Source organism: Manacus candei, unplaced genomic scaffold (genome assembly GCF_025592945.1).
Source record: "Manacus candei isolate 608988 ecotype Guabito, Panama unplaced genomic scaffold, ASM2559294v1 h1tg000043l, whole genome shotgun sequence".
NCBI classification, from domain to species: Eukaryota; Metazoa; Chordata; class Aves; order Passeriformes; family Pipridae; genus Manacus; species Manacus candei.
The window spans coordinates 14675651-14690000 of NW_026138091.1; the positions used below are offsets into that span (position 1 = coordinate 14675651).

Here is a 14350-nt window from a genome sequence, read left to right on the forward strand (position 1 = left end):
ATTCCATGAGTGTATCACAGTAAACTTAAAAAAAAGTCATGCCAAGAAACTTCATCAAATGAGTACTTGTACAAAAAAATGCATGTGTATTTACCCCAAGCTATAGCAGTTGTGTTGAATGGTATTTGTACTGAATGTGACCCAAGCATCACTATAAATCTCTGAATTAATGTCTTCAAATGTCTTTGAAAAGTGATCTTGTTAAAATCCTGTAGTTAAAATCCTGTCATTTTCCTCAGTCGTAGTCTTTGAGAGAAATAAAGAAGACAAGTTGAACTCAGCTTCACAGTTTCCCCTCCAAATATTTGTCACTTTCAGAAGTTTGTGTGCTAAGTCTGTTTTTCTGATTTGTACAGGGTTTGCTTTATTCAGTCTGTTGGTTCATAACAGCTACCAAGCAGTGACCAGAAACATTGCAGCTGCAGTTATGCTTAAGTGATGAGAATCACTTTGCCTTTTTTACCTGGATATAACAACTCAGCAACAATTCATCTTTGTCTTGCATTAACTAAAAACCAGTACCATCAAGCCCTTACTGCAGATGTGTCTAGGACGCTGCTTTCAAACTTGGGTGCCTAAACCTGCAGCTGTTCACTCCTTCAGTGGCAGGAAGACCCTGCAGAGAGACCCAGACAATTAGAGGATTGGGTAATCACCAACCGTATGAAGTTCAACAAGGGACAGTGCTGAATTCTGCATCTGGGGTGGGGCAACCCTGGCTGTTTGTACAAACTAGGGAATGAGATGCTGGAAAGCAGTGCTATGGAGAGGGACCTGGGGGTCCTGGTGGATGGCAAGTTGAATATGAATCAGCAGTGCCCTGGCAGCCAGGAGGGCCAACCGTGTCCTGGGGGGCATCAGTCAAAGCATCATCAGCCGGTCGAGGGAGGGAATTGTCCCACTCTACTCTGCACTGAGGTGGCCTCACCTTGAATATTGTGTGCAGTTTTGGGCACTGCAATATAAGAAAGATGTAAAGCTGTTAGAGAGTGTCTGAACGAAGATGGTGAAAGGCCTTGAGGGGAAGCCAAATGAGGAGTAGAGGAGATCACTTGGTCTGTTCAACCTGAAGAAGAGGAGACTGAGGGGAGACCTCATTGCAGTCTACAACTGCCTTGTGAGGGGAAGTGGAGGGACAGACACTGATTTCCTGTCTATGGTGACTAGTGGCAGAACCCAAGGAAATGGCCTGAAGTTTTGTGTCAAAGAGGTTTAGGTTGGCTATTAGAAAGATATTCTTCACCCAGTGGGTGGTTGGGCACTGGAACAGGCTCCCCAGGGAAGTGGTCACAGCACCAAGCCTACTAGAGTTCAAGAAGCATTTGGACAATACTCTCAGGCACGTAGTGTGACTCTTGGTTATGGTTCATTACAGGGCTGAGAGTTGGACACAATGATCTTTGTGGGTTCCTTCCAACTCAGGATATTCTGTGATTCTGTGAATACTAACACAGGGCGAACTTTTCAGCTGAATAGTTATTAAATATTGAAGTGTACCAAAGAGATTATGTGAAATTAAATATTTAATTTTGCATGGTATCTTCACAGAAATATTTCAGTTGTTTTATATTTTGAGAAGATACTAAAATGTACGATCTCAATATTGTATAACCGAATAGCTTAATAATTTTCATAAATGCTATTTAAGGCATATACAATCTCTATACCTTTCTATATGAGTATGGAACTAATAGACTGGAAGTGATTTCCTTGGTTGTGAAGTCATCTCCTTTTAAATGGAAATCAGAAATTTATCAAATTCCACATAACTTTATCTGTGTAAGTTACTCCACATAAGTTTATCTAGATGCATGCATGCACTCAGAGGTTGGATTCTCAGGGCTAACAAAACTTGTGAACAGAGCAGATAAATGGTTGGGAAAAAAGATAATAAACAAAAATATAATAAAAAAATTATTAGGAAATTAATTAAGAAGCTGTTATAACCAATCTGACTAACTTATCCCAGGGGAAAAAAAACCAAACCAAACCAAACAACCAAAAAACAAACCCCACCAGAATAATTAAACTACAAACAAAAAATCCTAACCAACCATAAGATTATACACAAAACCCTCACTTCAAAACCTGCAGGTAGATTTTTCCCTTAAGTTTCAGTGAAGCCTAAATTTCACCCCATGCTCTCACTACTAGCAGATGAGCCACAATAGCAACCAATACTAAACTAGACTAAGTTAACTCTCTTGTTTTCTATAAATCAAAGATGTTCACATAAACAATTACCGATTTGTGGCAGACTGCCAAGTGGATATTTCTTACTGTAGCTACCAGTGATTATCATGGGGATTGTCATTCTTTTCCCTCTTGGATTGCACATTCCAGAGTAATTGTGCTAAGAGCTTATTCACAGATTGTTAAATCATATTTGATTCAGAGAAACATTTGGGTAAAACAGGATGTTTCCAACATACATAATAAACACAGCAAACAACAAGTCTTCAGTGCTGTGGTGATAGATTTATTCAGCTTTATTTGGGAAAGTGGCTTGGGTTAAAGGCTGTCTGTGGTTGAACCCTCATTAAAACCATTGGAAATGGTACATTGAATCATAGAATCATAGACTGACTTGGGTTGGAAGGGACCTCAAGGATCATTTAGTTCCAAATCCCCTGCTGCGGGCAGGGACGCTTGACCAGGTTACTCAAAGCCCCATCCAACCTGGCCTTGAACACTTCCAGGAATGGAGCATCCACAGCCTCTCTGGACAACCTCACAGTAAAGAATTTCTTTTGTATATGTAATCTAAACCTACTCTCTCTCAGTTTGAAGCCACTCCCCCTTGTCTTGTCACTACATGCTCTTGTAAATAGTCTCTATCCATCTTTCTTGTAGGTTTCGTTCAGGTACTGGAAAGTCGCAGTTAGGTCACCTTGAAGACTTACCCAGCATGAATAATCTCAATTCTTTTAACCTTTCCTTATAGGAGAGGTGCTCCATCCCTCTAATCATCTTGGTGGCCTTGACTCAATGAAACGATTGAGAAAGGGTGTATCTTTTATCTTCCTTGCCTTTAATAGCTGTAAGATCATTCTCTTCTCCCTTTCACCACTACAGATGCATTGATTTTTGTGAGACTTTGGTAATAGTATTGCAAATTAGTGTCAGCCACTTGAATTGTTTCCTTTTTGGTATTAATGAGCATTATGATACAAATGTTCTATTTGATACCTGAATTAGTATTTTAGATTGGATCCATAAAACCTCCTAAGTAACCATCCTTTGTCTATCAAGGGAAAAGTGTAACATATACAAGAGGTTAGCACAACTGGTGGTGTGATTGACTAAATGCTTCCTTGATTTTTTGCATAGAAAGCACTGCTAAAAATTTTGTCAAGTTGTCTAATGTTTTTAATAACTGAAGGTGAACTATTTTTAAAAGGTGCCTGAGAGCCTGGTTTGAGGTAATTAGTCATTCATGTTTAAATATTTTATTATGATGCCATTAATCATGATTCCTAAATGTTCTTCACCATTTCTTTCCAAAGGAGCCACAGCACTTTGCAGGGTCAAGCAATAGTAAGTGGTGATGGCTGCTAATAGCTCAGTGCAAACAACTCAGTGGAACAAGAGAAGTGGAAACTTAGAGCCTTCTTTGGCGTCATCTTTAAATCCAAAACACCCACTGAATAAAAAATCAGGGGCAGATGCAGGTCAGGATATTTGGGTCATCCTAAAACAAGCAGGGTAGATGTTCATCTCTTCTGGAATCGACAACATCCTTTATTTGGGGGGATCATTTTGCTTTATATGTAAAGAAAACAACATCGTTTCAGAGTAGCTATCCAAATTAGAGCAGTCTCAGGCATGACTGCTGATTGATTTCCTATCTGATTATGAGTGAACAAAAAAATACATAACACTTTTTTTAAAAAAATAGGTTCTTTGAAACCCTACTGAAGAGGGTGAAGAAATGGGAAGCATTAGGAATATAATGGTGGTCCCTTGATCTGCCTCATTAGTTCAATGGGATTTCAAAAGTGCAGTTTTTAAAATATTGTTCCCACACATTTTTTGAATTCTAGTCAAAAGGTAGATCGATCAGCAGTAATATCTTGGATATAAAGCCTGCCGTTTAAATAGCTAGCCAGAAATTGCCCATACTTTTCTTGATGTATCTTTTAAACAATTGCTGTATGATGGGGTAGCAATCATTGTAAGGATAAAGGAACCTAAAAATATATTTCTTTTGGAGTCATAACAATAAAATATAGTTTCATTTGTACTTTTTGAAAATAAAACTGATTTAATGTAAAAAAAGCCTCAGTGGTTTCATCTTGGGTATTATTTTTGCTTAAGAAATCAACTTGCAAATTGCACTTGGCAAAGCATTAAGGCTGTCATCATTAACCAGTACCCATCACAGAAAATAGTCCTTTGTGCCCACTAGTATATATTTTGGATAATATAAAGTCGCATCAATGTGCGAAAATTACTGAAAAACATTTTATGCTGTAAATAAAAAATGTTGATTATTGTGAAGAATATACACATTTTTTCAGTAGCATTTTAGCAGTTATAACTAGAAGGATTAGAGAAGTTAGGTTATAAAGTACTGGTTTTAATTAGTTACCTTTTATTTTATGAAAAAATTTAGCATTTTTCTAATTAAATCCAGTCAACTAAAAAAGTAAGCGTGCATGTGAATGCAAATTTTTGGGCCTAACTTTATCAATATTTATATTCTTAGATAGTAGAAATAATAGAAATATTAGTATGAGATTCTGTTAAGAATAACATGGTATTACATTATTTCCTCTAATACTAAAGAATTTTATTAAAGAAAACTTTTGATCTCAATCTTTCTGAGAGATACTTTGCTCACTGCTGATATTGAGGGATCTAAACAGGAATAAAGATCAGTAAGTTATCAGTGAATTCTGAACTGAAATACGTTGAGTATTGTGGTCACCATCATAGCATGCATGGGTTATGTCTACAGCTTTTTGGACAAAAAATACCCTATTACATCCATCCTGAAAACTACCTCAATATTTCCTTTCTTTTCATTCCAATCCCTTCCTCTTTTTCCTTTACCTTTCTTTTATTTCTCTTTCTTTCTCTTTCATGTTTCTCTTTCCCTCAGAATTGTCATGCAGTTTATACTGGAAAAACTAACTTTCTGGTTAAAATCTTAGTAATGTGAGAAAGTAAAAAACCAATCAACCAACCAACCAAAAAAAACCAAAAAAACCAACACCAAAGAAACCCACCCCCCCCCACCAAACCCCTACAAACAAACATAAAAATGAAATAAAACAACAAAACACAGAAGCTAGTTTGTATGGTACCTCATTCTGCCTGGGACAGAAGATTAGTCTTTGCCTACTTTTTATCAACCTCTGTCCGTCTCTACATATACACCTCTGTAATGCTTCTAACAACAATTTTGCAGAAGAGGGTAGAATATATTTTAGCAGACATCAATGAAAAGGTTGATAATCCTGGTCTTTGTGATTCCAGTTAGAGTACCTATCACCTCAAAGGAAACCATATTAAAAAAAAATAAAAAAAGTGAATATATTTAAAAGCTACATACATTTACTGCTTTAAATTAACTACTTAAAATGGATGTGCTTCGAGTTTTATATGTTTTATAAAACTCGAGTTTTATGTGGATGTGCTTCGAGTTTTATAAGATGCATACTACTGGATTCCAACTCTTTCTTAGGAAGAGATATGAGAGATCATTATCTTTCTTAATATATATGGACATATTTAAATGCTCAAGACCATGTAAAAAAAATTAAATAAAATAAAAGCAGGAATTCTGTGATACGAGGATTTTGAAGGTTCATATGCAACTGAGTAGAATGTTGCAGTCCTTCTCAGATCTAGATACAAACAGTACTTTAAAAAAATTTGCTCGAATGTGATGTGCTATTGTAACTATTTGTATTACTGGGTCTTAAAAACTTGATTCAAGTTCATGATCCCTATTGTGCAAGGTATTATAGCAGTACAATGAAAAAACAGTTTGTTTCCTAAAGAGGCAAGAACATTGTGTCTTTGAAGAGGTTTTAGTAATAATAGAAAAAAACAACTTTGAATACTCTCCGGTACAACTGAATAATATTCAGCAGCTGTAGTGTCATCTATATTACAGTAGTGTTCTTTACACCACAGGGGATTTTTCTGGGGTAAGTCAAAACAATGATATAAATCTCTAAAATCGTATCTATTGTTAGTCAAGATAACCTTACAGTACTGCCTCTATCTGGATATGTTTTTGTCACAACTGCAGTGCTAAAAGGCGTTTTGTTATTAGAACTTTTTATGATGCTTTCAGCTTATTCTTCTTAGGGAGGTTCCTCACTTTGCCATTAGATTACTCTGAGCATGCAGAAGAAAACTACATAACTATGCCGGCTAGTTTATTTAGAGGACAACATTTTGGCGATAATATGGACAACTCAGATTGTGTTTTCTTTTCTGTCAACTCCTCGCCCCCTTTCCTTCACAAAGTGGTTGAGGGACTACGTAAAAAGCCCTGGCTGCCATGCTGTTAGAGCTGTTAGGAGCCCTGTCTCTATGCCTCACCTTACAGATTTGCTTCTGCATTTACCTTTTTTTTTTTTTTTTTTTTAGTTCTTTTGTTCTAAGAAGCCCTATCCATGCTCCTTCCTGAACACTGTCCAGCCTCTGATGGCTCAGTCTTTCCTCCAGCTTGGGGGAGACATTTCTTCCAAGCAGGTGATAATAAAAACATAAATCTTCTTAACTAACCTGGAACTGAAAACTGGAAAAGCAGTCCCTTTTTCTCCAATGGTGTAATCTACTATTAGAGAATATAACACTTTCCAAACTGTTAAGGAAAAAAAGATACACCTTCATCTCTGTAACGTGGGAAATGGGATTTATGCATCAATCCTGGTTATGTTCTCCTCCATCTTTCAAAGAGCGTAAAAGGGGCTCTTGCAAGTGGGCAAAAAAAAAAAAAGAAAACTTTTTAAGAGGGAAGTATTCCTTCTTCCGTCTTAGATTCTCAGACAAATCCTTGTCTTCAAAATTGCTGGTATATGTGGGGGCTTTTTGGTTGGTTTTGTTTTGTTTTTAATTGATAAATGAAACCCAAATTCATGGCACCTGGGGACATGGTTTAGTCTTGAACATGGCAGTGCTAGGTTAGTTGTTCAATGATCTTAAGAGGTCTTTTCCAACCTTGATGATTCTATGATTCATTGACCTCTAAAAAATGTTGTGGTTTTGTTCATCTATTCAGCAGGTAGATGGATATATTACTCTTGATCGAAAATTTTATATGAAATTGATCACTAACTTGTGTTTTATGATCAGAAATATTTTTAAATTGAATAAGTTTAATAAGGACATAACAATGAAGAGTCCTCCAGTTTCAAGAGAGTTAGAAGTTGTGGCTTTTCTTCCCTGCTGGTTGTTCCTGCCACTTGTCCCTGTTGGTTATATGAGGATTTTTTATTTTTAAATGGTAGTATATTCTGTTAATATTCCAAAAGATTTACAGTCATTTTCTCTGCAAATTTAAGGAAACACACTATGTATCTGATAAAATCTGTACCTTTATTCTGAACTAACAAAACACCTGTATTTACCCATGGGTTTTGTATTCTTTATTGCAGAACTGCACATCATTGAAACTTGGAGGTTGGTTTTTTTTTTCACTGAAAATGTAAACAATGACAAAAAGATTCCAAGTTTTCTAACAGTTACCTATAAATAGTGTTTCTAAATCTCCAACCTATGGTCCCAGTTAGCCAGTGGTTGAGCAGCTCCTATTTCCACCCCTTTCTGTTTTAAGTTTGCAGTATAAGCAATCCTTAAAGTAGCGTTTGCATTTGCTGAGTGCTCCAGCACCCTGATGACTTCATTAATTTCTGTTTGAGGCTGAGGAAAGAGAATGGATTTTTGTTTTACTTTTAACAGACCTAATGTTGAGTTTATGTATGCCATTGTTTGAAGTGCACATACCATCTAAAGTGTACTTAGATTAATATGCATAAAACCAGGAGAGCTGACTGCTAGTGGAAGATACAGGTTAATATATTAAAAAAGGTTGTATACCTTCAAAAAACCCAAACCTCACAACTCTAGTTAGTGCTTCATTACATGCATAGTGTTAACCTTCACCCGTGTTCCTGGATTTTTTTTCTCCTAACTTTGAAGAATTCAAACTATTTCTTATCTCTGCAACACCTTGTTCTTCAAGGAGAATTTTGGTCACTTCTGTATTTTTTTCAAGGTTTTCTAGTTACTGAGGATACAGGAATTTCAGGTGATTTTTCAAATAGCATTACATAAAGCTAGTCAAGGTAGCAAGGCTCATGACTTGCGGCTCAAGGGGGGAAATTGCTTCATTAGAGCACCGGTACTTCTTGCAAGCACTACTAAAGGGAAGGGGACATCCTGAGAGCTATCTCAACTATGCATTGGCAAGCCCAGTTGTGCTTGTTCAGGAAAATCCTCTTTTCAGGGAGTAGCCTTCTGCCAGCCACCAAAGAAAGGGGTTACCATCTTCCTTACAAGTCACTTCAAGGCAAGGCAACAGCATACTGCTTCTGCTCCGGGTCTGCAGGATATAACATCACAAACCAGCCGGGAGCAAATAAATTTCAGAGACATTTTCAAGCCCTACTAACTGCTAAAAGGGTATTTCAGATATTATTCATATTTTTTCAGATGCCATTAGGTTCTGTGTGAAAAATCACTTCTGTAACGCAGCTGCCCATTTTACTTGTTTAAATGATGACTGGCAGGTTTTTGAAACTGGGTTCAGAGAATAAGGGAACAAATTGCATACCTTGCTCACCAGGCATTCAGCCTGTAAATTATGTGAGGTAGGTACTCTTTTTAAAATCAATACCAAAAAGTATACACAACTTGATTAAATAATAGTGTATATGCATTAATGCTGGTTTCTAGGGCTGAAAGCCTTCCTACTGGAATTCACAACAAAAATGTTTGCTTGAATCATGATTATTATGTGATTCTTTTCCCATTTCTAATTAATGAAATCAATTATTGTTGTGATGCTTTGTTTTATTTCATAGTAGATAAATGAATTACTTATGCTCTCACAGCAGTACTAGCTGTTTCTCCTTTGTTGCTTCTTATTTAAGCTAAAAAGTTTTAGTTTCTCAGTCTTTCAACCAGGGAGTGAAGGCAATATTAAATGATTTAAATGACCAGTCACAAAACACAAATGTCTAATAAATTATCTGAGAAACAATTCAGCAAATGCTCTGTAGGCTGGAATTTGTTTTCTTAAACTATCTGGAAAATCTTTGGTAATGACTTATTTATTATTGGACTAGATGAGCAGTTTTTGGTCATCAGATAGCATTAAAACATAAATAACTGAATAGTGATAACACAGATTCATCAAATAACTAGAAATTCTTAGTGAATGTTATAATTATTTATCTCTGATCTTTATTTTTAATTAAAATTACAAATACCAAAATATGTGTGCATTGCCAGCAGCCCTACCAGATCTTAAATGTTTTCTGAAAACAAAACTGCTTCATTTTAAGTCTGTGTGTAAAGCAGTAATGTATATTCACTCACATAAACTGTGTTGTATTCACAAAACAGAGAAAAGCAGAAGCACTTTTAGCCCAGTAACTGTCTGGGTGACATTTCCATAGGGCCTACTTTCTTCCAATAGCCCTTCTGCTTTAGATATGGCTCCCCCTCCTTGTGATGGTTATCACAACATTTTGGTGCTGGTGCTTTTAACGGGGTACAGGTTATCAGAGATGTTGTTTATACGTGTGAACAAAAAGCAACGTGGAACCTATGCCTCAGATTTCACTTGCTATAAAACTGAATGCAGCCATTAGACAGGTTGTTACATACTGTACCTTTTGCTGAGGATTTGGGGAGTTGAGATGGGCTGTTGCTGATAATCAGCATACACAATAAAATTGACCATGCATTTTCAATCTTTTTTACAGTGTCTCCTCTGCCTTCAGTCTTTTTTGTCATAATGACCTCTTAATTTATTTTATAACCATTTAGGTCCATCTTCTCCCATGAAATCAGTTAGATCTTTCTTCATGTTTTTCTTTGTTTGTAGCATCAATGACCTCTTGTCTGATAATCATCAACGACAGTTTTGATAGTTACTTCAGGAGCTCTGCTCTTTCCAATCTTAGTGCTGTCCTTTGTTTGAATTTAAATCTCAAACCTTATCAGTTTTCCTTCAGACATACTCCTTCTGTAGCTTTGACTTTATTCCCTTACCTTGTTTGTAGCTCGCCAGTTTACTTCCTAGGGGAACTGTATGTTCTTCCAACTGGACATCCCCAGATTCCCAAACTTACCTTTAAAACTTATATCAGATTCCCACTGCTCTTCCTTCTTTGTAAAGATTTTACCCTACAGGATGAAATTGTTAGTGCTTTTTATCATGCCAGTTTCATAGCAGCTTCTGGTACTATTTGTTAGTATTTTTTGAAGCTCCACTTAAAATATTATGGGCCTAAAATCACGTGTACTTCAGTATTACATCAGTCTAACCACTGATAAATTTGAGACACAGGGATTTGGAATGAGTATTTTAGAAGTCTCTGTTCTGTGTGACTGTATCAGCTTTGTAATTTTTTTAAAATTTATTTTGTCATTGAAAAAATCAGTTTAGAATTATGGAAAAAACCACGGTTACTGTTTGTACAGTTTCATACACATCCTAAAATCAGCACAGAAGATATTCTCTACTTTAGAAAGAAGAGGTTGATTCTTTTTTGGTTTTTTTTTTTAATGTGATTACTGGCCTGGTTGTATTTAGACTGCAATTGTAGATATGTTTCCCACTTGGCAATGAACAGTATAAGATTTGCTCATTTGTTTGTAACTGCATGTATGTAGGGTATGCACACTGTTTGCTAACACCTTTCCTGACAGCGGCGATAAGCTGCCTAGGCTGGCAAGAGAGTTCACCTAGGAGAGGGTGAAAAGATGAAAGGTCATTTTATGAAATGCAAACTGAGAAGCTATAACATAAACAGAACTGCTCTCACAGAAATACTGGTTCCTGCCTACGTCTACACAACTTTATACTTTTAGGCTGCAGTCCATACTTTACACGAACAATCATTCTGTTTCCATCTGAGCATGAACAGCTAAGAGGGACTTGAGTCCTGGTCTCCCGAAGGTCCATTCTGCCCAATAATTAGGTCACCTCTGTATCATCTTTTATCTTTGTTAAATGAAAAGTGAGCCCTGGTTTCAGAAGTCTGATAAAAGCTCTGGGATTTTCATTATTGAATATTCCATAGTTTTCTGCTGTGGGACATCCAGTGCAATGTATGTCTCCATTTGACTGGTGTTGGGCTGCATTTAGGAAGTAGTGAGCAGCAATTGCTGTGATCCCAAATAGTATAAAAGTAAATATTTTAAGCACAAATTCATGGAATGCTGTAATTTTTAGATTCTGAATGAGAAAAACAAAATTTCAAATCTTCACTACTGAGGAGCATCAATGTGATTTCAAACATCCAAGTGGTAAAAATAATGATAAAGTGGCAAACCCTACAAATTTCTACCATGTTGGCAGTTGTTATTGTTTCTAAAAAGTGAACAGTTTGTTTCTGATCTATACAAGAATAACAAGGGAATTAAATCTCTTTGAATCCAACTGTCTTAATGTTTCACTTTTTTTTCCTGGTCTGTAAAATCCTTTATTCTTGGTAAGTATTTCACTGAAAGATGTGGTAGAAGAACTGGAACCTTGGTTGAAACTGGCGAAGATCCCTGAAAATCAGCATTACTGTCCTAAATCTGATTTCTCCTTTTCTCTCATCTCTCCAATATTCCTTCCATCCCCTTCTAATCACAAATCTCAGACTGCACAGCTATCTAATACATAGTCATCCCTTTTTTGTTCCTATTATCTACAGTGTTTTCATGACTTCCAAAAGACCACAATAACTCCAATTACCCTTCATCTCTCACCTCTGCTTGTTTCTTTTGTGATTCTTTTACTCCTTGTGTGACTTGAGTCCTTTCTTTCTCGTGCCTTTACTCCTTGTCTGTAATAGGGCGGGATTTTGAACTTCTTACAAGTTCCCAGTACTTGTACGTCTTCCTTCTCCCTTTCTACAATCTCTTCTCCTGGATGCTTTTACCAAACCCATGACTTTAATTTCCACTTTGCCATTAATGCCATCCTTCATTGCTGATTAGCCCATTTTTTTGTTCAGCCACCTTCGTGTTTTCTCCCATACTGCCCCATAAAAACCTGTAAATCCACTATGGCTATTGCTGTCCCTGAAGTTCTTGTCCATGTGGTGTGTACAGCAAGCTCAGCACTGGCTAAACCACAGACTGAAACTTGCATTTATAGTATCTGGGAACACTTTGTTTGTCCTTGCCTTTTGCTCTTTCCTGCTGTGTGTTTGCCTGATCTTTTTATGACACACATGTGCAACGTCAAATCTAATGGGACCTTAATTTAGGCATTTATATGTTACTGTAATTAATTAATAACTCCGTCCTTTGTTGATTTTGACAACTGCTAAGAGGCTGAAGGGCAATTGTATTGCTAACCATCTGTACGAATGCAAAACTGCAAGAGACTGAGGATTGTCCATGGAAGGCAGGTTCTGCAGGTAGCTACTGAACTGGTCTGCAGTATTCAGACATTCATGATTCCCTAACAGACTAGCTTCTGTTTTAGGGACAACAAAAATAGTGAGTTTATAATGACAAGAAGTCAAACCTTCAAAAACATGTTTCTGATCATCAGCTAAAGGATATTGAAACAGGAAAGCCAACTCAGTGTTCAAGGCAGTAAAGTGGGAGAGTTCTTTCTGTACTGACTAAGAAACAGGGGAGAGCATGTCTGAGCCTTCCTCTGTGTACAAGGGGAAAAGTAAGTGGCCTTTGACTTTAGTTACAGGCTCCCTTATTCTCTGGCTATATGTTCATATTTGTGAACTTTCTGGATTCCTTCTATGGAATCACACACATGATGAGTTTTCTTCCTAAAACAAAATAGAAGAACGTACATTTCTTCCTGTCCTCTAAATAAACTTTTTTTTTTCAGTTAAATTACCCAATTTAGATTGGATTAGATTAATCCAGTGAATTGATACATGGTAGTATTCACATATTAAATCAAACTGAAGCAACCTGCTTCCAATGGCATGATTGAGTACATCAATAATAACTTCATTCTTCTCCTTCAGAGACATATTTAGATATAGACGATGGTTGGGATGGTTTACAAAGATCACTGACTGTTATGCTGACAATGTTACTTCATTGTCTCTTTGTAATTTCCCCTCTGTCTGTTCTACATCTATTCATGTATTTCACCTGTCTTGTCCTTGCTGGGTAACCTTTGAGGGGCAGAGATTGCCAAATTGTTCAGTATTTTCACAGTAATAGCACAATAGTTTTCTAGTCTGACATTCTCACAATAAAATAACAACAGAATTGTTTAGAATCTTCGTTACAAAGTCTAAAAAAAATTCGGTTGTGTTATGTGAATAACTTTTACCAGAAAGCATGACAGAAATGAAATTAAAATTTAGAATTTTAAAATTTCAATATTTATATGTAAGACAAAAAAAATGAAACTTCGTTTCACCATGGTAAGGCAGAAAGTTCCCTTTTTAGCATGTGAGATAAAAGGCCTGTGGAACTGGACTTGCAGCTCCAAAATGTATGAGGAAGCTTCTGCAGAGCTTAAAAATTAAATAATAACTTTAAGATGCCTTATTTATATACTTAGGCTTTGATTTCATTATAGTTAGATTTAAGAGTGCACAAAAGCTTCAGATTCATCTAGCAGCTAAAATAAGAGTGTATAAAAATAAGACAACTTTGTTTCTTTTTCCAAAGGAAAGACTTATTTTAGAATAGAGTAAATAAATCAGTCATAGTGAAAAATAAGCCACATTCTGTCAGAGATGAGGATTACCACATAGATGATGCAATGATCTTTACATCTCCTTGTTTGGTAAGAGTCATTTAATTGTGTTTGCCTTGCCTTGAGTTAGTTAAAGGGACCATTCTTTTGCCACATTTATCAATCCTTTTATTCTTTCATTTCCATAAATGCATATGGCAACTCACTACAAGAGGCAACTGAGTGAGCTTACAGTGATAAATTTTTCTTGTTAGGAGAAATTACATTCACTAACTTGAGCTACTTCAGCATGAAATTGAAAAAGAATCATTTTGTCTTAATTTACATTCTTGATTCAATGAGAAAAATGTAGATTAGGCCAAGAAAACTATGTAGACATTGCTTTAAAAACCAAAGGTATACTGAGCTGCTAACATTAGAAGTTCGTCAAATAAAACATCTCCTGTATTTATGATACTAGATTGTATTAATTCCTGTGAT

At 36.2% G+C, this 14350-nt stretch overlaps 1 protein-coding gene across 18 annotated transcripts in view; it reads left to right on the forward strand.

Annotated features, from left to right (window-relative positions):
- Positions 1–14350, forward strand: part of FOXP2 (forkhead box P2) — a 407244-nt gene that overhangs the window by 251094 nt on the left and 141800 nt on the right. The window lies entirely within an intron of this gene.